The sequence below is a fragment of the Bubalus bubalis genome, chromosome 13, assembly GCF_019923935.1.
Source record: "Bubalus bubalis isolate 160015118507 breed Murrah chromosome 13, NDDB_SH_1, whole genome shotgun sequence".
Classification (NCBI taxonomy): Eukaryota; Metazoa; Chordata; class Mammalia; order Artiodactyla; family Bovidae; genus Bubalus; species Bubalus bubalis.
In genome coordinates, this window is record NC_059169.1 from 58,721,158 (window position 1) to 58,745,876 (window position 24,719).

Here is a 24,719-nt window from a genome sequence, read left to right on the forward strand (position 1 = left end):
CGGAGACGGTCCCAGACTGCCACCCGCCTTTATCTGGGGAGAATTGACACATTAGCCTTTGAGCAGGGTATTTTGATCCAGCTGACAAAGTGCCTGTGTGCAAGCAGATACTCTGTCCTTTCCCATGTTCCTGCATTTGCTCCATCCCTGTCCTCTTGGAGCCCCTGGTTACCATGGGGATTACCTGTGCAGGGCTTGCTGGGCAGGGATAAGTCCCAGCAGGAAAGGCACATTTCATGACAGGTTGTGCTGGTGTGTGTACAACCTGCTTCTCTGGTGGCCAAGACTTCAGACACTCGCCCCCAAGAGAAAAAGCATTTAAAGTCTGAAGGAAACACCGTGGACCCCTTCTTGGCTCCGCACCCCACCTGTCTGCAGGCCGACCCCCAAGCACCTGTTTGTACACTTTCCCAGCGTGGGGATTTCTGTTACATCATACACGTGGGGTAACATCCAGCGGGCAGTAACAGAATTGTCTCCCTCACAGAGAACATGCCGCCGTGGACCTGAAGTCACTCCGCAGATTCGGGAGCAAGCGGCCAAGTGCACGAGGGCCTGTGGACACCATAACGCAGGACTGACGATCAAGAGCCAGGAGAAAATGCACCGGAGGATCACGGTGAAGCCTGAGATGGACAAAGTGGCCAAGAGCGTGGACACGAGGCCAGGGCTGGCCTATGGCACTGAGTGTGAAGGATGGACGGTGGTCACACCGACGTCACAGGCAGAGCCCCTGGCTCTGCTGTGATGGAAGCTCCAGGGCCATGACCTTGAAGACAGGCTGTCCCTCTGGAATGCCACTGGAACCTGACCCCGGGCCTCGCCATAAGCCAGGGCTCATTTTCTGGCCTGCGGTTAACTGGTTCTCGCTCAATGACATGGGAAAGCTCACACATACGGGGCTCACTCAGAGCTTCCCCCTGCCTGCAGGGAGGAGCTGGGGAGCCCTGCTCCCTCCCTCAGGGGGTCTCTACATGGCAAAGGTCACAGCTACGCGCCCCCCAGTCTCCTGATGAAGGACTCAGCGAGGGCCGCTGATCCTGACTACGTGTGTCTTCTCGATGGGGCTCTACACTCAAAATTAAGAATATAAAGGTCCAGAGGACTGTAGGAATGTGTGTGGGGGGGTGAGTGGGCAACTGCAGTTCTTTTACACACACACCTCTGAAAAACTTTGTGATGAATGAAACAGTGACAAAAGTGAAGCCTCCATACTCGGTGACCAGTTACTTATAAAAAAATAACCTGAGCAATAACTGTCCAGCACTTATACAGTAGGATCCTTTTTCCCCAAACGACATCCTATGCCAGATGCAAATATAAGCAACAGGTGAAACTAGACCCACTCTCATTGTATTTATTAAGTTTTAATTTTTTGGCTGTACCACGTGGCATGTGGGATCTTAGTTACGTGACCAGGGATTGAACCCAGGCCTCCTGCAGTGGAAGCTCATAACCACTGGACCACCAGGGAAGTCCCTGGACCCACTCTTATTTACAGGGACATGAGGGACACAGAGATCCCCTGGCCGGCCTTGGCCTTCCCTGCTCTCCATGCCTGTTCCTGTCCCACCTTGCCCCCACCCCTGGACTCTGGGGCTCCAAGGACCAGCCTGAAATACACTGGTTATGGCACCCAGGAACAAGCTGTGGGAGAACTCTTGAGGAGTAGAGTGAAAGGCTGAGGACTGAGAGGCATGGGGGCCAGGATGCAGACTGGAACAGGCCCTTGAACCTGAGACCACAACGGCTCCAAGAATCACAGGCAGATGAGGAACAGATACATTGAGGCCATGGCGTTGCGGCCACCCGCGGGGCCCAGTCCCTCCGAGGATGGCAGGCCACATGGACAAAGCCCTGAGTGCAGAGACACCTGCTCCCCACCACGCGCCCTGGACCGAAGGCCCTGCCATCCCAGGACGTCAAGCAGTCTGGACGGAGCAGAAGTGCACACAGAAACTCAAGAGCCCATGAGAGTGAAGACAAGCCTTTCCAGGTGAGACAGAAGAGCTGACTGAGGCAGGCCAGTGAGATGTTAAAAAGAAGACTTAGGGCTTAGCTGTCAGTTAACTTAAAAAGCCGACAGCCAAGGAAAGGCCTAAATGAGTAACATCCCGGCACCAAGAGCAGACCCTCCTGCTGGACTGCACCTGGACTACGACGTAAGGACTGTCGCCTCGTCACTGGGGGGTCCCTGGTCCTGGAGCAATGGTGTCTCAGGAGGATGGAGAGGGGGCCGCTGGCTCCTAGGAGGCAAAGGAAGAGACCACGTTAGACTCCATCTGGGGGCTCAGAACCTCCAAGCCCATGGCCGATGCAGGGAGGAAAGCTTCTGTTCAGCTCAGCATCAAAGGGCAGACAAATGGTGGGGAGACGAGGTCCCAATGTACATGGAGCAGCATGGGTGGGGGGTGCAGAGGGGACGTGGCGGGGCACTGCTGGGGAGAACCCGGGAAACTGGACAAGACATCCTCCAAACCAGGGGTCCCACCCCACCACCGCTGCAAACGTGTAAGAACGACAGCTGAGCATCATCCAGACAGGCCACGCCCACACACCAAGGGCACAGAGCCGGCCTGTGCACACTCAGAGGCCCTGAGAAGGGCCAGCCGGGCAGTGAGTCCTTTGGGACGCTGGCACTGAGACTTCCAGGTCAGCAGGGCCAGAGAGCCTCAGCTGCATCCTCCAGGGAACTTGGGACTCCAATCTGTGACCATCCGCTCTCCTGTCCTCGCTGGGACCGTGGCATGGCTCCAGTACCCCATTCGGTTGGCACTAAGTACCCGCCAGCCCCAGGGACTTTGGGGCAGGCCCCAGACTGCTCTGATGTGGGCGGGCCCTGTCACCGTGTGCCTGCGGTCCCAGAAGGAATGGATGCGGAGACGGCCAGTCTTCACGGGGCATCCAGGAAGAACCTCCTGGACAAGACGCGTCAAGTCCTCTGTCTTCCCAGCCGCAGGGTTTCTACTCTGCACGCACTCATGCCCTCACTGACTCAGGAGCAGGAGAGGTTTGGTTATTATGCTTCGTGACCCCAGCGAGGATCAGCTCTGAGCCAAACACACACGTGAAGTTGCTCACCAACAGCTCCAGCTTGTGACTTGAGTGCAGCCAAGTTTCCAGCAGCTGGAATCAACTATTCCATCCCAACCAGCACCTTTCCTCGGTTCACCCTACACTAACATGCCATTCTTTGCCACTACCTCCTTTGCAGATGTTCAGACCTACAGAAAAGCTAGCATATTTACTTACGTACTTTTCATCTACATTTTCCAACACTGAACATTTTGCCACATTTGCTCTATCGTTACGTACATGCACACTTTTCTCCCGAACCACTTGAGTGTGAGCTGCAGTGGCTACTATGACATTTGACCTCTAAGTATTCTGATAGCCCACAAGGATGACACTCACCTACGTAACTCTTAATGCTGCTGTTACAGATAAGAAACCGAACATTCGCTCAACAGCCTCTAAAACGCAGCCCGTGATCAAATGTCCAAAACTGACAGCATATTGCCAGCTGTCTATCATGTGCCAAGTACAAGGGCAGTGGGAGAGGTGAAGGGCAGATGGACACACGGATCCTCCCCGGGGACAGACGCACCCACCAGTCTCTATCTCGGCCCAAGAGAAAGAGGCAACTCCACCTGGAGACCTCAGGAAAGGCTTCTGCCACAAGGGGATGCCGTTCAGAAGACGAGTTTACCCGACATACACTCAGAGAGCAGGGACGGAACATAAAGACGGAGAGGCTAGACTACGGCAGCCAGAACCATGCCGCCCAACCCTGATGTCCGAGTCCTATTCATGTGACTATAGCAGGCTACATGACAAGGAGGCTGCAGACGAACAGAGGAACCAGCTGACCTTCGGTGAGATGTTCTCGGGTGGGTCTGATGTAATCCCCAGCGTCCCTGAAGGATGGGGGAGTCCCGGTCACAGGAGTGGGATGTGAGAGGCTCTAGGGGCACTGCCAGCCTCAAACTGTCCAGGGCCAGGAGCCAAGGCAGGCAAGCAGCCTCGAGAAGCCGACAAAGGCAAGGCACTGGATTCTCCCTAGAGCTCTAAGAAGGTACACACCCTCCCAACACCTGGTCTGGAGCCCAGTGACACCTATTTCAGACTTCTGACCTGCAGAACTGAAAATAGTAAATTTGTGTTCTTTAAAGATTTTCTTTTTTTTTTTTTTAATGTAGAAGCTTGAAGCAAGGCTGGAATCCATCCAAGTGCTGGGGGCTGGGAACAAGTCATGGAGTTTGGCCGCCAAGAGCCATCATTAGATCTATATTTTAGGAGGAAAATCCTGGAATGAAAGGAACAGAATTGAGAAGGAAAACAACTGACGATGTTTGGGGACAATGATAAGATTTGAACTATCAAAAAAACCCCTAGAATTGTGGAAAAGTTGTATCTGTCACCAAGGTCTCAGTTGACGGTTTCCCAAGACTTAGGAGTTTTCTGAGGACACTGGTGGTGATATTAACAAATGTGTTTTTAGATAAACATATACATGTGATGGCTTCCCTGGTAGCTCAGACAGTAAAGACTCCATCTGCAGTGCAGGAGACCCAGGTTCCATCCCTGGAGACCCAGGGTCGGGAAGATCCCCTGGAGAAGGGAATGGCAACCACTCCAGTATTCTGGCCTGGAGGATCCCATGGACAGAGGAGCCTGGCTACAGTCCATGGGGTTCAAAAGAGTCAGACACATACTGATCCATACCACCAACATAAGTAGAAGCTCCGTAGAGTTCTCCACAATCTTTAGGACCGTAGGGGGTTCTGAGATCAAACAGTTTGAGAATCACTGCTTTAGGGCTGCCCTAAGGCGTGGACACAGCCAGGCTGACACCGGCCCCCCAGGAAAGCCGCTCTCCAGCTTCCTCAGGCAGGGTGAAGCAGCCTGATTGAGGGCCTCCCTGCCCATGTCTCCCTGCCAGAGCAGCAAAGCAGGTAAGGGATGCTCCACTTAAGTGCTAGAGAAGGCTGCCATACATTAAACCAGGCTGAGCCCACCAGGATTATTGGGGCTGGCATGAAAAGCAAGTAAACTTATTGGCACTGCTTTTCTTTACTCCAAGAATGTTCCAACCGATTTATTCTACTTCGGATTTGAAGTTTCACTTGTTACAAGCAGGGTAGTGAGAATGCTACAACCACCTCAAACATAAAGCATCTTATTTCACTTATTTCATCATAAATACAGCAGGCCATATTCCAACACCATCCTGGACAGGCTCCCAAGGGCACAAGTGTCTGTGCAACAGGGAACATCCGCACAGTGATGGGAAATGTGTTGCAAAATCACCTGGAAACATCAGTGAACACACTTCCACTGAATAACTTATAAATCAAGAGGAATCAGGCCTTCCCATTAGGTACATTGATAGGAACTACAAACAGGTTTTTTTGCTTTTTCTTATTAAAGATAATGCACAATTTTTTTTTGTTGGTGTTGTTCAGTTACTAAGTCGTGCCTGACTCTGCGACCCTGTAGACTGCAGCATGCCGAGCTTCCCTGTCCAGCTGAAGTAGCTGCTTTGCCTTTGAATGAGTCTGTGTTTTGTTCTTCAAGCCACAAGTGTCTTGAGTGTCAGACACAGTCGTGGAACCCAGGGACACAGCAGTGAACTCATGAGACCAAAATTCCTGCCTCTGAGAGTTTATGTACCTCTTATGATTGGAACATCTTTGAAACATATGGATGGATTAAATATCAACAGGAAGAACATGTTTCTGATTCATTAAAGTAATTCCATGAAATTATTAGAAATAAGATGAGCCCCAAATACACAAGCCAGCGCTCCATCCCGCCAGGTCAGATCCGAGGGTCATGGTAAGGAATGAAGCTACAGGAGGAACATGGTTCAAGGCCTTACGGGGGGTTCTGACAAGTCTTCTGACTTCAGCCAAGTACCACAGCCAGGAGCCCATGGAACAGACGAGGACCTCCCGAGGGGATGCGCAGGGGACAGGATCCTGGAAGGAGAGCATCTTTCATTTGAAAAAGCAAACGTTAATTAAATTTTTCCTTTGGCGTGAAAAGTTTTGAAATTCCAGCATGAAATTCCTGTTTGTTAAAGGGAGCATGGGCAAAGAGGCTGGTGAGCACTGAGAAGGAGTTAATATCCTTCCTGGTCCAGGAGAGAGGGGATGATGGGCTCAAAGCCCGAGTGCTGGACAGAGGCCTCAGGGTCTCCAGAACCGGGGCAGGGTGCCCTCCAGGCACCACCCAGGATCCAAAACTGTCCTCTGAGACCCTCGCACTTTGTCCTTCCTTCCGTTAGGACCCTGTGGGATGGGCACCGTGCGGGATGCGTCCAGAACTGACATCACGGCAGCTGCGCTTGCCAGAGCCTCGTGCTGGTGACTCCACAGGGCCTTCCCGACCAGGAACCTGGGAGCCATCCCCTCTGTCCTGAGCCTTCCAGCCTTGAGGCTCTGCGTTTGGGATTTACCCAGAAACGAGCAGACTGTAGTAACTGAGATAATACGCTCGCGAGGGCAGACCTGGCCAGGACCAGAAACCCAAGTACTCTCTACACATCGTGGCCCCTGCCCTCCCCCGACCCACACCGCCTGCCACCTGGATCTCCACCGCGGCAGGACCACACACACTCACTCACAGGTTCTCAGTGAGAAAGGATGGGCTTCCACCTGAGGACGGGGGATGGGGGCTCATGAGGACAGGGGGTCTGACTGCTGTTACTAGTGGTTTCCCGGAGAAACTCATGGAGCAGACTCCAGTGTCCAGTCTCCCCCAAGTTCCAGGGTCCACCCTGACGCCATCTTTACTTGGGGCCGACACCACTTCCTGCCCACCCCCTAATGCAGCGACAACACTTATGCATAAAAGCTGTTTGAAGGACCTTACAACATATACAGACGTGTGTGGTTCTACAATGCCTACTGGGGAAAAAATGACAAACTAAAGGAAGCGCGGTCAAGGAAGCAGCAAGATGTCCATCCAACTCCCAACCCTGCGATAATTAAAATCACTGCAGCCTTTTCTGGAGCAAGGAAAGCCCACAATCTGATGATTCACCCTCCCTCTGAGATGAGAGATACTTCACAACAAGGTGACTGAGTCTTCTTTGACTGCATGCTGTCGAGGAGGGGAAACCCGCCTCACAGTGTGGAGCTGAGAGCAAGTGCTCCGCAGATGTGTTTATTTTTAATGAATTGGTTTTTAAAAATCTTTTAAAGTAATGTTTCAAAATTTAAAAACCTACAAACAATTCTGAGGTTAAGCACGTATTCACAAAGAAACCAATACCTTGTCCCCAAACCAAGACTGAGAATTACTAAGAGGTAAGCAGATTAAGGGAAAAAAGTAAAAGATGAAAAAAATGAACTGATGACCAAGCTCCACTCCTTACAGCAGTTCTAAGACTGAACCTGGTCTTGAAGATGTGTGGGAGCATGTTCACTGAAAGTCATGTGAGATGCTCAGAAGTCAGCGGGGATGGGCTGCTGGGAGGCACCCCCGCCCCCAAGAGAGAAAGGAACCAGGCAGCATCTCCCACTGATGCTTCACAAGTGGGGTGTGAGGCTCAGAGCAGGTAAGAAGCTCAAGCTATTCTCAGGCTCCCCTGCCACTCTTGTTATGAAAAGGCCATTGCATCAGAGTCTGAGTGGGAAGGAGGACCCTGGACTCTGAGATTCTGGATGAACATGAGGAGGCGATCCACCGCCACTCTTGCTATGACTCTGAGATTCTGGATGAGCACAGAGGAGGCGAGGCCCACAGGCGGGGACAGCAGCTTCCGCCCCAGAAACGCTCCACCTGCGAGCCTGCAGCCAGTCTCGATTTGTTAACACCTGAGAATCCAAGTGACGGAATCTTAGACTCTACGACTTGAACAGGACCAAATGGCTGCTTGATGCAGAAGTCCTCGTGGACTGTAAAAGGAAAAAGTGAGCAGGGCAGGAAACGTGTGGCGGGGAGAGAGAGGAAGAGGGGCATAGAAAGCATGCAGGCTTTCCATTCAGTCATTTCCCTCCGACACTGAAAACACGCTCAGCAACCAGCCTCCAAACTCCACCGCTGGCCCAGCAAAGATGGGCACGCATCTGGGGGTCAGGGGTCTCCCCAACGAGGACAGCAGCATCATGACGGCTGACGTTTTTGTGAAGTGCCTACTTTGTCCCACTCGAACACAATTCTACTTCCAGAAAAGCAGCTTCATAAAGTAAGGGGAAACGCGGAGTTGTGTATCAAACCTCTGCTCAGCTGACTAAACCTGCTCTGATGCTTCTGAAACTCTATGTGAGACTTATCATAGGTCGCCTGGGGCAACAGGCCATAATGTAATTACAGTAAAATCAGACACAGGGACATTCCTCCCACTGAGCAAACCATCAGAGGCAATGGAAAGAGGAGAAATGGTTTCTGAAGACAACCTGCCTGGGTTTTGACCCCCAAGTACCTGATTGACCTCTCTCAGGTTACTCTGAACCCCTACTTACCCACTTTTGCAATGAGGAAACCACTGTCGAGCTCACAGAATTGCTTAAAAATAATTAGAAATTGAGATTATTATCCCTATAGCTACATCAAGCACTTCTTAAAAATCAATGAATCGTTAGGGAGACTTTCTCTGAATAAGGGACATAAGAAGAAATACTTCCTCTTTGCTTCCTAGTTTTTCCAACTGCACAGACTCCTGGCTGGCACTCTGGAACTTCTAGCCCAAACAGCTACGTGAGCAACACCAACAGACACATGCAGCTGGGGGAGCCGCTATTTAAAGGCATCCTCCCATTTAAGTGAACAGCCATTTGACTATGAATATCAGCCCTTACTGATATTCAGTCAGGCTTCCCCAGTGGCTCATTTGATAAAGAATCTGCCTGCAATGCAGGGGACCCAGGTTCGATCCCTGGGTCAGGAAGATCCCCTGAAGAAGGAAATGGCAACCCACTCCAGTACTCTTGCCTGGAGAATCCCATGGACAGAGAAGCCAGGCAGGCTACAGTCTGTGGGACTGCAAAGAGTCAGACACAACTGAGCGATTAACTTTCACTTTTTCATCCCTTACAAGGTGTGTCACTATTTTCAAAGAATCTGCTCATGAATGAGCTGTTAGGTCGAAAATGACGCCTGTTCTGAATCTGGACATGTGTGGCTTCTGTCTGCCAGTGACTTACCCCAAAGAGTTTAATAAAACAGCATCTCTGCCAGTGAGGAAGTGACGCACTGCTGGAAAGGTGAAAGGGCTGCTCAGGAAGAATATGAACACAATATGAAAACCGCAGGGCTTTCTCCAAAACAAGCGGCCGAGAGGAGGCCCAGGGAGCCTCAGGATGGAGTTGTCATGGTGGGCCAGGGGGAGGCCGGGCCAGGCATCCCGGGACAGGACGGGGCGTGAGGAACATGGAGTCCCAGGTGAGCGGGCGGAGGGAACCAAGGTCGGAGTGCCCACAGTCCAGGCCGACCTGCAAGATCTCCTCTGACTTGATGATGGTTCCCCCATAAACACACACTTTGGCCCCACGCGGATACCCTCTCCTGAGACTCAGAAAATATAACGCCTCATGGCCTCTATGCTCAGGATTCCCTGAGGCCCCCGGCCAGGGCCCAGGGAGATCTGGGCATGACCGGGAAAACACGCCTGTGTGCGGGGAGGATGGCGTCTCCCCACCACACTGGGTGGGCCCCCCAGGAGGAGACAGCAGGCCCCACTCCCAGTTTCTGGGTAGCCTCGGCAAGTTAGCCTCTCCTGCCCTCTTAACCAACATCTCCTGTCTTTGAGACCCTATGGTCTGGGGCCAAGAGCCCTTCACCTGTTCTCACTCTCAGAGGGCAGTGGGTAGGCTCACGACTAACCCATCGCTTTGACAGATCAAAGCCAAAGCCACTTCCCCTCCTGGGGCCCAAGAGACAGTGCCTATTACGTCATCAGAGCCTAGGAGGGGAACGTGGTGATGACATCACAACAAGGTGAATGGGCTGAAGGCCGCTGAAATGTGTACTTCAAAATGTACAACAGAAAATACACACGATTCAAAAACTGAAAAGATTCCTCAAAAAATCAGAGTCATCGCCATAGGACCCAACCGCTCCTAGATATCTAACCAAGATAAACAAAAGCCTATAAAAACACTTTTATACACACATTTGTATACAGATGTTCATAGCAGCACTTTTCACAATGGCTGAAAAGTGGCTAAACAACCCCAAAACCCATCAACTCATAAGTGGATAAACAAAATGTAGTCTATCCATTTGCTGTCGTTCAGTCACTAAGTTGTGTCCAACTCTTTGCAGCCCCATGGACTACAACATGCCAGGCTCCCCTGTCCTTCCCTATCTCACGGAGTTTGCTCAAATTCAGGTCCACTGAATCAGTGATGCTATCCACATGAGGGAATATTATTCAGCCTAAAGAGGAATGAATGTGGATGAGGAACGACAACATGGATGAACCTTGAAAACATTATGCAAAGTGAAAGAAGCCAGTCACAAAAGGCCACACGCCGTGTCAGTTCAGGGACATGAAAAAATCTGGAATAAAGACAGAGAGGAGATGAGGGCTTGCCTGAGTGGATGATGAAAATGTTCTGAAATTGTGGGAATGGTTGCCCAATTGTGGATATAGTAAAGCCACTGAATTTGTACTTCAAATGGACGAACTTTATGCTGTTAAATTATATTCAGTAAAGCTGTTAAAAGACAAGAGGCACCCAATTCATAAGAAAAGTATGGCTTTTCTATCAAAGGTGGCCAAGCAGACCCTGCACCTTCTATACGAGTTCAGTTGCAAAAGCAGCACTGTGTCCCCCATATTTTAATTCTGCTCAAGTCAAAACTCTGCCACTTCCCCCCAAAATCAGTAATTATAGCTCTGGTTGCAGTTGGTAGGACAACCTCCACTCTATCTGCACAAGCCACTTATACGTAGCAGTCATTTTGCTCCGAGAGTTTCACGAATGTGGACTTAGCTCCTGTTCCATGAGTCCCTCCCTACACTGCACTCCCTCGTCCTTCATTCTGTGACACTGAACACAAGCTCCAGTTTCAATCCAGAGCTTAAGATTTCATGGTCACAGGGCACAGAATACTTTGACTGAGGACACCTGCAGCAAAGGTTGGTCTAAGTGATGCACACGGTTTAAGATTCCAGCTCACACAGGGCCTGGGCTTCCCTGGTGGTTCAGACAGTAAAGAATCTGCCTGCAATGCAGGAGATGGCGGGTTAGATCCCTGTGTCGGGAAGACACCCCTGGAGAAGGGAATGGCAGCCCACTCCAGTATTCTTGCCTGGGAAAATCCCATGGACAGAGGAGCCTGGCAGGCTGTAGTCCATGGGGTCGCAACAGTCGGACTTGACTGAGTGACTAACACCTTTCACACAGGGTCCAGGGGAGAGGGGACCCTCTCGCTCTGTGTGTGACTGTGGTCCAGGACCTCAGAGAAAGCGACCAATTTAATAGGGAATTAGCAGAGAGGAGACCATCATCAGGCAGCAAAAAAATCTAACTAGGTCTCTAAGCACCAGGAGAGTATTTTCTAAGACTGTCAAGGTGCACCACCAGGGCAAACAAACCACACGAGAGGTGGGGACGACACGCCCAGCTTGAGAAGCTGCAAGGAAGAACGCACAGGAGGCCAACTCGGGGCCACTTCCCGAGCTGAGCGTTCAGGGTGCTGGCGAGGCTGGGTCACAGCCCTGTCTGCCGACTCTGCAACACCTGATGCTCACCGTACTCTCAAAAATGCCCACAGGGGCTCGTGATTCCTTACAACAACACAGTGCAGGATAAAGACGTCTAAAAGAGATCCTAGATTGAATTTAATAAAACCTGAGCAGCTGGTATGTCACAGACACAGCCCGGTTACATGACGCGAATTAGGCTGACACAAAGAAGAGGTGGGGATGGGGCGGGGGGTGGGGGCAGAAAGTTCCCGACGCGACACAGAAGGCCCCCAGCCACCACAGCCTCACTCACACACCACACCGCCTGGACGGGCCCACAGGGTGGACACCCACCCCCCTGGCGGCTTCAGCCTGCATGTGAACTCCTGGGCAGGTGTGGTCGCCACGTCTTCACCGCACGGGAGACACCGTGAGCTCGGACAAGCACCAGTCCCCCATTCCCCGAGGGAAAGAGTCTTCTGTCTTGGTTTCACCCCCTGAAAACCGGGTAGAGCGTCTTCAGTTCAGTCACTCAGTCGTGTCTGACTCTGTGAGCCCATGGACTGCAGCACGCCAGGCCTCCCTGTCCATCACCGACTCCTGGAGCTCACTCATCTCAGGTCCATTGAGTCGGTGATGCCAACCAACCATCTCATCCTCTGTCGTCCCCTTCTCCTCCTGCCTTCAAGTCTTCCAGTCTTACCCCTCTGATATAGCTCCCTACCCACCCACCCCACCTTGCTTCCCGCTGTGAAGACCAGAGACCAGAGAGGCGAGAGAGAGGTTAAAGTCTCAGACAAAACTGGGTTCAGAACATGGCGGGTGAGTGACTTAATCTCTGTGGGCTCCCTTTTTCCCCACTGCAGGCTGAGACGGGTCCTGGTTCCGGTCACCTCCCAGCGAGGGCAGGGTGGGGAGGAAGGGGTTAACACCGCGGTGCCCGAAGCACGGCTGGCACACCAGTGCTGTCGTGAGCACCTTCTTCATCCGTGTGGGCTCTTACCAGCAGCCCCCGTGCGAGACGCGCCGGAGGGTAAGCAGGTCCTCCAAACAATACCTGTTCTAGTCTATGACGGGGTTCCGTAGCTGACTAAGCACTGTGCAAACACGCGGTTTAAAAAACAAAAATAAGCTTATTGTTTGACGTATTTCCCTCTGCACCTGTTTAGATAGTTGCAGGTTTGAGGGCTACTGCCTCAAAATAGGTAACTGACTTAAAACTATTAAGAATATATATACAAGGACATGAACTGTGTGAAGAAATGGACATACACATTATAATCAGTATTGAGTTTAGAACCACTGACTTTTATTTCTGGATCTGTAAACATCTCGGGTTCCACGGAGCTGACGGCCGCGGGGTCTGCGGCGCGTGGGTCCGGGGCTGGCCGTGGCGGTGACCCTCCTGGTCCCCGCTGTCCTTTAGGATCTGGGACCCGCTCGGGCGCCCCCTTCACAGGCGATGGGTCAGATGGCTCACCTGTGAAGGGGGCTGTGGGCTGAGACCACTCCACCCAGGGGCCTCTTTGCCTGTCTGGCCTTTGGGCCCAATCCGGCTGTTTTAGGAAACGAGATGCTCTGTTTCACCTGCTCTCTGCAGGGTGGCCACGCCCACCGTGAACCCCGGAGGAAAGCGATGCCCAGGCATGAGGCCGCTTTCCTCCTGCCAGGAGGTCTGGACGCTCACAAAGCCCTGTGGTTTGTTTTGTCAAACTGCACATACATTGAATGGAAATGTTTGTTTTCCATGTCCCGCTTTACGTCTCTGCAGACAAGTGATTAAAGAGTAATTTCAAGGGCATTTTTTCCGTTCATCCCCTCTAACCTGGTTACATCAGGCTGCTCCACTTCCTGCCTTTTAACTTATGTTTCTGTCGGCGTATCATCCACTCTTCTTTGTTGACCTTTCCTTGCACAGCATTGCTTCAAAACCCTTCTTCAAAGGAGAGGTCAGCGTGAAATGTCACTAGGAAGAGTGCCAGATGGCCAGTGGCCAGGGGCACTGGCTCCAGAGCTGAGCCTACCTGTGACTCAAGCACCAGAGGCAGGAGGCTGGACCCCTGGACCTACCGCCGGCCACACCCACACCCAGAGAAGCCCAGTCCACCAGCCCAGACCCCCCAGGACCCTCCATCCAAGAGCTGCTCACAGAGCACCCACTGCATGCAAGCACGCACACCCTGTTAGGAAATGCAGGCGACAGAGAAAGCTCTGTGCTCCCTGTTTTGGAGGTTCGTTTCACAGAGAGAAAGGATCTGTTAAAAAAATGTACAGAGGGAACACGCAGGAGGACTTCCAAAAGGTGGAGGTGGGGAGGCTAGAAGAAACCAGTAAGGTTACTACACAGAAGAAAAGACAGCTGAGACGGGGTGGTGGGGGCGGAAGGACACAGAGGATGTGTTAAACCACTGATACTGGAGGCAAGAGACGGAAAGGCAGCCAAGGCAACTGACGTCTCAAGCCCGGGAGACCGAGGACCATGAAGAGGCAATGTCAGGAGTACATTTTCGGGTGCAAAAATCTAAGTTTCTGCATTCCGGGCGAGGGTGAGACCCACACAAGATGCTGTAGCCTGCCGTTCTGGCTCCCCAGTCCCCTCCGCTCTGGTTTATAAAATACAAGTGATCGGAGGCATGTGACAGCCATGTGGTAGCCACACGGGGGCCCTGAGCAGCAGACTCCCCTGACGTGGAGAAAGGGGTGTGACTCCGTGTGTCCCCTGGGGCCTCACCCTCCCCCCTCCAAACAAGGCCAGACCGCAGGCGGGACGCCACTCACCCCAGCCTGTCACGTGAGCAAGGACGAGTAATGGCTCGGTTTAAGTGTGCCCCAAGTGTATCATGACTTCATTCCAAATACCGCCCGTAAATTCTTTTTCAGTATTAAAAAAGTGAATACTAAAATGGATCCATCGACTGTCTACAACTCAAGTTTCTCTGCATGTCCAAATTTAACTGGGCATCCGACCAGTCTTCTTATTTGCTCAGCCTGGTGACCCCCAGCCTGGTATCCATGGCCCAGGCCTGAGCACCTCGCTCCCACCCCAGACCCTCCTTGCCCCTGACCCTCAGCTCTGACCCACAGACGGCCTCTCTGCAAAGGCCTTGCCCCCCCAACATACTGTGCGTGGAGGACGCCCCCATCACAGACCCAGAAAAGGACAGAATCTGCAAGAAAAGGGAAAACCGCCAAGTATATGAAATACATTGGGGAAACGGGTGGGGGCTCCTGACAGCACACGAGTGGGTCTAATTAGGAAAGACTGGCTAAAAGGGAGCAGTTTCAAGAGGGATGAAGATAGCTGCTAAGAGCCTGGCATCCTCTCTAGTCGGCTTAATCACAAAGAAATGGGTCCTCGGCCGGCGGCCTGCATCTTCACAGCATCTGCAGGGAACCAACCCCCCGGAACGTGGCCCACGAGGGTCAGCACTTGGGTGACTCGGCCAAGTGCCTGTGGCAGCCGACCAACATCTGCTGAGTGAGAGAATGAGGGAGTGAATGAGTGAATCTGGACTTCTTGAAGAACTTGTTCAATGAAATTTGAAATCTCAGTTAATCATCGAAAAATCCAAGTCTAGGGTAAATCTTCCACTCCCTGGCACACCTCACCAGGGCAGCTGATATTCTTTGCTCTTTAGCCAGTTTGTCAGCTGAGAATTATTTGTACTACGAGTTACAAGCGTCTATGCTGGGTCTAAAACAAACAAACGAACCCAAACACCTGCTCGTCCACCCGACGAAGCACCTGTTAGGATTCACACGCAGAGCCGAGGAGCAAGGCCACCCCCTCCCAGACAAAAGAGAACCTTGGTCCCAAAACGTTTTTTTTTTCTACGGTCCTTTGTGTGACCATTGTAGCTGGTCTTTATTTACGGGAGCGCTTAATCAAACAAACATCTGAGAACACCACAATTTTCTTATTTATACATAAAAGTATTATTCAATCCTGTTCTGATTTCCCTTGCTCTGGTTTGGAAAGTGTCCCAAGGACGCCCTAGCCAAACAAGAAACTTCAAAAAAAAGAGGACGACATATATTTTTAAAAGAAACTGCACACTGTTTCCCAGATAAATCCCTGGTGTATTTTGAGTATTTTATAAAGAAACTTTGGCTCTGCAACTATGAACTTCCCATTCTGCTAACAGACCAATAACTTAGGGTTTACAGACACGTTCGAACCTGGACAGTGGATGCTAGGTGGAGCCCTGGGATACAATTCACCTGGTGTCCGGCAAACCTGCTCTTGCTTCTGCTGCTAAACGTTTAAGTATTTCATGATGGGGTTAAAAAAAAAAATGGCTAAAAGCGAGTTTAATGTACAAATCGAGCCAAAGGTTTTTCATACCAATGTCTGAAGAGTTAAAATTCAAAGGGGGTCTATGCTGTTTGTACAGTAACGTGTCTTTTCAGACTCAGTCCAAAAGAACCGATCTCTGTCCTCGCGTGGGGGACACAGGTGCCAGCTCGGGTCATCCCCCTGCTGCCTGCAACCTCCATTCTGAGCTGGAGATACACGTTTATCATTAATTTTCAGCAAATGTCATCAAGGCTCTGTGCTGCCTAGAGCTGCCGTGAATAAGAGCAAACATTCGCAGGAAGGGCCGAGTCAAGGAAAACAAGACTCTCTTTGATGGGGGGAAAGGCCCACACAACCATCTCAGTCCATCTCAGGGGTTGGTCATGCACCATGTCACTGCTTCCTGGGACCCCCAGTCCCCGCTAAAGGCTAACAACACCGATCTCAGATCAGACCTACAGGACCTCCCAGGGCTGCAGGATGCAGGCTTGGAAGCCATCTGTTGGGGGCACCAGCTCCCCCGTGCCACCAAGGACCCATTAGATGCAGGCACATGGTCTTCCCAGATGACAAACATGCCGTGTCTGTCGACATCAAGTAGTGAACGGAGGAAGGAAGAGCTCAGCCAATGGGAACCAGCACACACTGACCAGGAGCTGAGAGTGCAGCCCCCGGCTGACGCCTCCAGTCAGCCGCTCCCCTGACCCAGGCCCCAGACAGTTGGACAGGCAGTGTCCATCTGAAGGACGCAGGTGCCGGGCTGGAACCCAGGTCCACCTGGGAACACAATTCCGGCTCCTCCCGTCTCCACCCTGGCGGCTCTGGTGGGGGCCGCCCTTGCCCCGGCTGGTCACCTCCACTGCTGAATCTCTTTATCGATCGTGTACGTGCATGGTAGTCGCTCAGTCCTGTCTGACTCTGTGACCCCATGGACTGTAGCCTGTCGGGCTCCTCTGTCCATGGGATTCTCCAGGCAAGAACATTGGAGTGGGTTGCCATGCCCTCCTCCAGGGGATCTTCCGGACCCAGGGGTCGAACCCAGGTCTCCTGCATTACAGTCAGACTCCTTACCCTCTGAGCCACCACGGAAGCCCAATTTAAATGCCAAGATGAACCTTCACAAATTATCAACAGAGCAACACAAGGTCAACTCTAGAATTCAACTGCAATTCCATACCTAACACAGTCTGCTCTCCCGAGGCCTGTCACGGCTAAGGTGCGGTGACCCTGACAGTAAAACAGGGCCCTGAGCCTCTCCTTTGGGCTGCCCCCTCTGCGGCTGACTCTGCTCTTGTGCTGACCTGGTGATGGTCCAGCCCGTCTGGGTCAGGTCAGAGAAGTGAGAACAGGGCACTGACTGTAGGGGAGTGGACGGGGGTGGAGGACGCCCTGGAGACAGCCAAGGAACCTTCCAGACTGTGGTTCCGAGAGCGGGCTCCTCATTCAGACCAGAGGGCTGTGCCCAGCTTGCTTCAGGAGGACCCCAGGGTGTGAACAAGATGACTCGGGTGGGCGCCATGGACACCAAGTGTGTCCTGCTCCCGCAAAGCCCGCACAGTCCCGACTCGGAGTGCCAAGAACAGAAAGAAGGGTATCTCAGTCACACGGGGCGGCTCTGGCCAGAGTTCTATCCCTGGGGAAGCTCACAAAGCACGCTTTGTACAGGGGCCTGTCCTATGACAGTGTTCCCAGAGATTCACGATAACCCCGGCCCCACGGGCCAGGACAATCACATCCTTCTCACGTCCACTTTTCCTCTTCCGCCCCCGCTCCTTCTGGGCCTGTGGGTGACCAGCAGCGGAAAGCACTGTGCTTTCTTCCTTACACTGAGACCCCCTGCAAGTCCTGACGAGGGCCCAGCCCACCACCGGGGTGGGCCAGGAACCCGGGGCTCGCCTCGCCCGCCAGCTCACCTCTCTCTCCGCTGGCACTGCCAGACAGGGCACTCCCAAATCATCCCCTCCCGGCCCGCTCACGTGCTCTCCTCCACCCCAAACAGAAGCCGAGCCTTCTTAGCGGTTTGCAGACTAGCAGTTTCCCCTCTCCTGTAACACAACCCTTGTCAGATTCTGCCCAGAGAGCAGACATTCGAGACACCTGAACCACGACTGCACAATCGAAGCCTTCTTGTAGATCCGACCGTCTGCCATCCTCTGTCTCCGCTGACGCTGACGCCACCTTGACCCCACAGCTGAGTGTGCACGGCCTGATGCAAGGGCGTGTTATTTTCACACGCACGCATCTGCATGCCTAAATAGGCGGCCATCTCCGATCCTGTCCATTAAGGCAAAAACTAAAGGACCTTAGGCAGAAAGCCCGCCCTTCAAGGGGCTCCTGGAAGTTGAGACCCAGGAAAGGCGGCCGGGCGTCCCGGGGTCTGTCTCCAGGCTGGTCCACCCCAGAGGAGCAAAGACTGAGGAGCAGCGGTGGACGGAAGGGGGCCTGGAGGCAGAGAGAAACCCATGTGTGGGACACGCCTCTCGCCTGCCTCTACTTCCTGGGGCACCGCGAGGGCCCACCCACACTAGGAAAGCGGTGATTCTTCGGTATCCAAGTCTGGCGGTCCATGTGGATGCCGGTCACCAGGTGGGGTGTTTTTGTTGTTGTGTTTTTTTTAAATAACAGCCACTCTGCTCCTTCTAGTCGTACAAATCACCCCACTCCACGTTTCTGGGCTCACACAGGCCAAGTGGCACTTCTCAATCAAAACCTTCGCCAGCGTCCTAACTCGAGAGCTTCTGTTTTCTGCTGCATCGGATTTTTACTGTCCCTACTTTTACACTGTGGACACTACACTGCTCCATGCAGCTCTTTAGTCTCCACCATCACCCATTTCCTGCTGAGGGCTGGAACCTCCAAAGTGAGTATCCTGATTCGATCTCTTTCAAACCCAGAAGCAGAGAGCATGGCCCTGAGGTCAGGAGTCAGAGGTCAGGGTTAAGACTTGCTCAGGGTCACTCCATCTGTGGCCTGGCCAGTGGCAAGGAGGTCTCTGGACTTGCAAGCCCCTCAAACTGCTGGGGAGGCCTTCCCCAGGGCATGAGAGAAGAATGTGGTGAGTCCCCAGGCGGGACCCCAGGGCCAGGCAGCAGAGTCAGGGGGTTCCAGCCCCAGCCCCTGAGGCCCTCATGACACCACACGTGAACGCCAAGACATCCACGACACTCCTCTTCCTGCCACAAGTCAGCCCTCGGCCCCGGAGACGACCCGCAAGCAGGTGGGGGGTGGTCCGTCCTCCTCCACAAGCAGTCTTCACACGTTAACACATGTCTTAACCTCCTCGCTGGCTGCTGTCCTGAGCTGTCAAGACCGGGCCCCCTCAGCGGACGGACATCCCCTCTACCAAGGTAATGAATGTCAAAAAGCAGAAGGATTATTCAGGGCCCAGCCATGAGGTCTGACCCATGTGACGCGCTGCTCATCCTAACACCTGGTGAGACACATAAATAATGTCTCCAGACACAGAAGAGAGGAGGAAAGCTGTTTATAAGACACTTTGCATGAGGCGCCGGGAATGAAATCTGATTTTGCCCGAGAAACAACACCGTGGTGGGACGATATAAAAGAAGCTACTAACGGTCATGGGATCAAGGGCAGGGGTCAGTCCCCCACCTCGACCCCCACCAGACCCTGCCACAGACACTGCCGTCCACAGCCCTCCAAGAACATCCGGTCCTGGCTCATGGTTCTTTACAGAAGTGATCACAAGTTCCAAATTTTAAAGAAAAAACATCAATGATGTTTCTATGTACAATTTAGCCTTCCAATGAACACATGGATTAATGAGCCAGATAATAAAGCAAAAATAAAACCCGACTACAACTGAATGTAACAATACTCCACTTCCACCACTGTGCCCCTTGCTATCTCCCCAGGAGGGGGGGAACATTTAGACTGAAGAATTATTCCAGTAGAGCATCTCCACAGCACGTGCAGTGAGGAAACAGGCTGCCTTTAAAGCTTGCTGAGAAGAAGCTGATCTGCTTGGTGGCCAAGCTTGCCTTTCATCCCCCAACACAAATCCATGCACCGGGCAAGAAGCTCCCACCTGGACGGTTGTCAAAGACAGCCAAGCTCCCCCTGACCATTCAAAGGCCAGTGACCAAGGCCACACCCCTGGGGCCTCAGGGCTGCCGGGGGAGGATGGACCCACACCTGAGCACCAGTCCGTTCCGGAAACTTCCTCCAAGGCCGACGGAAGGAAACTGCAGGGGCTTCGCACCTGCACGCCCACCCGGGCCTACGCCCCACCTCTCCAAGTGGCGTCCTGGGCTGAGGTCTCAGGAGCAGGGGGCCCTAACACCATGCTTCCTGGCCCGCCCCAGGTCCAGCAACACCGGACCCATAACAAAAGGTCCTGATAGCTCCTCTTCCATTAAGAACCCCCAACTAGGAGAGAACAAGGGGCAGCCTCTCCTTAGCCCCACCGCAGCCTCCAGGGATACCCTACATACCAGTCCATGCCTCCTCCATCACCTCTTCCATCGCCACCCCTGGGATGGGCTCTTCTCTGGACAGAAACCTCCTGAAGACTAACCCTCTGCACACCAACCTGACCTAGAGCTCACAGGCATGAACACCAGGCAATGTTCTAAACTCATTTTACATCCTGAATCCTTAGCACAGCCTGCAACGTGGGGGCTATTACTGTCCCCATTCTCCACATGGGGAAACTGAGGCAGGGAGCTGCCAGCGGGCCCACACACGGAGTTCTTGCGACTCTTTCCAGGCCATCCTGTCCCCTCCCAGGGCCTCTCCCCGGCTGGAGCTCCACCCCTGCAGCCTGACTCACAGCTTCCTCTCTGCTGTTGGCGGCAAACAGATAACCAGGCCGGTCAGAGATGAATGGGCCCTGGCCCCTCCCATCACAAGGGCGCCCAAATAAACGGTCCAGGAACAGCAAGCGCTTGGGTTCCTGAAAGGACATCTTTTGAGTGTCTGCTCCACACCACGCTCCACTCCGGGTGCCAGAGCCTGGCCTCAGGGGACTGTGGTCCAAGCACCGCTGAGGTCTCCTTGACGAGGTACAGCTGCCGGGAGTTTGACAGATGCCAGTGACCCGAGAGGACGGGGAGTTGCTAGGAACTCTGCCCCTGGCCTTCAGATGCAGACCTGCAGGCCTGGGAGATCCCGGGGTCTGTGTGCAGGCATCTGAGACACTGGAGAGCTGGAGGGCTGACTTCAGGATGTGAAAGGCCCTGGGATCTCATGCAAACTTACACACTTAATGCACCTGTATTCCTTTTCTCCATCCTGACGTCGCCCCTGCGGCCACATCTGCCCAGCCTGCACCAACACATGAGTTTCAGTTATGGGTGGAAGGCGAACTGTAGCAAAGAAGAGGCCACGTGGCACAAGGCAACGTGGGTCTCCTGTTCTGTGCACCATCTGCCCAGGCATGGTGAGGCCTGCCCCCTCGGTTTAAATTTCTATTTTTATTAGTGTACACTCTGCAGGTCCAGACACTAAGAGAGTCTGCATGGAGCGGGATGAAGCCCACGGGCCACACGCATGTTAAAGTGAGCCGTGGAGCCCTGCTGGCTCAAGGCAGTCCGGGGGGGAGGGCGGTTCTAGGAGAAGTCCCTGCACCATGACTCGCTGGAACTGGGGACCATGCTGCTTCCTCCTGCAGAACCTCAGAGCTCTCCCTCCATCCTGGGTGCCAGCGCCTCACCCGGGCAAGACAGTGTTTCTGGCCTGTGCACAGCCATACACCTTGCTGGAAAGGGAGACCCTGCCAGGGGGTGAGGGCGCTGAGCCAGCAGCCCCCAGGAGGCTCCAAAATCTCCCGCCACCCAGAGGCTCTCCAGGCGATTCTGGGAGCTGTAGGCAAGTTCATGGTGGCTGAGCTCTCGCCAGAACTCATCAGACCACAGACCTAAGAGTCTTTCAAGGATGAGGACTGAATCCTAGTGCAAATTGGATCCAATAATTTTCCAAAATTCTGTGTGCATCAAACTCTGACACTCACAAGATGCTCTTCCCACTTCAGTACAGATTACTCACAGAATTGGGGAATGTTCTTGCCTAAAATCTCCTAAGACTGCCCTCAAGGGAGAAAGAAACGTCTCCCAACAAAAGTTTTTTCTACAAAGACCAAACTTGCTGCTAAAAATTTGAAGTGATAGATTTATGGGGGACACATTGTATGCATGCTTGCCAAGTTGCTTCCGTAGTGTCTGACTCTTTTGGCAATCACATGAACTGTAGCCCACCAGGCTCCTCTGTCCATGGAATTCTCCAGGCATGAACACTGGAGTGGGTTGCCATTTCCTCCTCCAGGGGGATCTTCCCAACCCAGGGATCAAACCCACATCTCTTACCTCTCCTACACTGGCAGGTAGGTTCTTTACCACTAGCAACACCTGGGAAGTCCCCGGGAGATATGTTATGTGATTACAATTACAGATTATCTATTTCACATAATAATAACATATATAACAGCATAAAATCAAGTTCCTGAGGATTCTTCTCAAATAGTAACAACAGTGGTGATGATATTTGTAACTTATAAATGAATTTTAATAAGACTATAAATCAGCACTCTCAATCCTTAAATTTGGTGAGATGCAAAGTAAGTAAAATGAGTTACAAGAAACAAGGACAGATATTTGTACACTGTTTCAATAACCTAGGCAGTTTATCCTGTTCCAGTTCTCTTGTCACTGTGCTTTTGTTCCATACAATCAATTCCCTTGATTTAGAGTTATTTGAAGAATTACAACAATAAATTACATATACAGATTTGTAAGTTACAGAATACTAATTTTTTTAGCAAAAAAATTCAAACACTTCTCAAGCAAGAGAACAAAATCCATTCAACCTTTTCAAGAAGAACACTTTAATGGTATGATTGCTATTGCTAATATTGTGTTTTCAACGCCCTGCTCAATTTTAATCCATCAGACCTCAGAGTCCAAAACTTAATGTCTCCAAGAAGAGTGTCTTTTCTTACTCTTCTTCCCACAAATCCTCAACTCTGAAAGAAAAGGCTCACCTTTCAGATGGGCTCTTCCTCAAATCACACTGAATAAAAGTCAAAGTGTTGAAATTAACAAATGTTTGGGCCACCCCTGGAAAAAAAAAAAATCACACAGCCCAGCCAGGCCACCTTCAAAACGCCAGTGTGTGGGGTCAGCTTAGGACAGAGCGACCCATGTCTGCATCAGCACAAACCACCCCGGGAATGCACACAGATCCTGCCTTGTGCCCCTGTCTGCTTTCTGGGGAGTCCTCACACAGAATAATGTCCACTTCAGTCAGAAAACCCCAGTCACCACAAAAAGAAACCTTTTTACCCTCACACTGTCTTTGTCCAAACCAGTGTGGACAGAGAATTCCTCCCAGGCCCAGCTCTCTCTGCAAACTTCGAGTCACCCTCAGGGCTGTCTGTAAGGTCACAGAGAAGAGTAAGAATTCTCAGAGCACACGCAGGTCCAAGAACACGTGCTGTGCAGGGGAAGGTTCGTCTTCATCTCTATATAAACATGCGTGTCCCCGGGTGTGCACCTGAGCCGTGCCAGCTTATCTCCTCTTAGAGACTGAAGCCAAAGAACAGATGGCCACCACCCTCAGGAGCACCCAGCCACGGGCCCCAGCAGCCTTTCCCCAGCCCTAAGGATGCCTTCCCCAGGGGCCTCCAGAGCCCTGTGTGGACCGGACTCTGAAACCCAAGTGCCGGCATCCTTTGGAAGGAGGAACGAAATGCCCTCACCGGAGCAGGCTCAGGCGGCTGTAACATGCAATCCCTGAGACCAGGGTCGTTCCTCCAAGCCGACCTCTGGAATGAGATGCTGCGTTATTAAAGGACTTTCTAAGTCAGAAACACGGCGGTGGACAGCCTACTAGTGTAGCTTGATAGCACTGATGCTCGAAGATGAGACGCTTCTGGCAAGTCAAGCAAAGTTCCCAACAACAGGACAGATCAGGCCGGTGCAAAGAGCCTCAGACACAGAGCACGTGAGAGGCTGTCACCTTGCCCCATCTGTGAAGAAGCCTAGTGGCCAGACCCAGGAAAACCCCTTCTTGCAACAAGACCTGATTATTCCCAGAACAGAAACGTCACAGGACGGTTGTGCTTTGGTAAGCACAAAAGGTGGTACATGTCTGTACCAAAAAAGCCCCAAATAAACCCCAAATCCAGATGCCAGGGCAGAGTTAATTAAAAATAATTTAAAATTAAATTTAGAATAATTTCTCGTTCTTTCCACTCACCAAAGTGTTACTACATAGCTCAAAGGCACCCCTCCTTTTTTTCTATCTTAGCATAGTTTATTTTTTAACTTTTTATCTTATATTGGGGTATAGCTGATTAACAATGCTGTGATAGCTCCAGGTCGACAGTCATACACGTACCCATCCTTCTCAAAACTCTGCTCCCATCCAGGCTGCCACATAATATTGACCAGAGTTTCCTGTGCTGTACACTAGGTCCTTGTTGGTTATCCATTTAAAGACATCCCCCTCCCCCACCTTCGCTCCACTTTAAACTGTACTGCTATTTCACCAATTATAAAAATAATTCTTTCAACAAACATTTGCTAAGCACTCGTTCAGGGGCTACATGCCCAGCAGTGAACAAAACAAAGCCTGATTTTTAAGTGTTTTTTTTCTGTACAAATACAGGCATCTCGTTGAGATAACACTGATTATGAAAAATTGAATCCACATTTTTCACTTTTAGCAGTAAAGTTTTTCCCATAAGATCAGATGTTCCCTGAAAACACCACTTTTATTGACTACATAATATTCCATATGGACAGTGTCATAATTTACCCAAAG

The 24,719-nt window shown here is 51.9% G+C and overlaps 1 protein-coding gene across 2 annotated transcripts in view; it reads right to left on the reverse strand.

Moving 5' to 3' along the window:
• Window positions 1-24,719, reverse strand: part of SLC7A1 (solute carrier family 7 member 1) — a 60,540-nt gene that overhangs the window by 27,423 nt on the left and 8,398 nt on the right. The window contains exon 2 of one of the 2 annotated variants that reach the window (XM_025262891.3): window positions 2,151-2,246. The exons of the other annotated variant lie outside the window; for it this stretch is intronic. The gene's annotated coding sequence lies outside the window, so the exon portion shown is untranslated. The remainder of the gene's footprint in view (window positions 1-2,150; window positions 2,247-24,719) is intronic. 2 annotated transcript variants of the gene reach the window in all.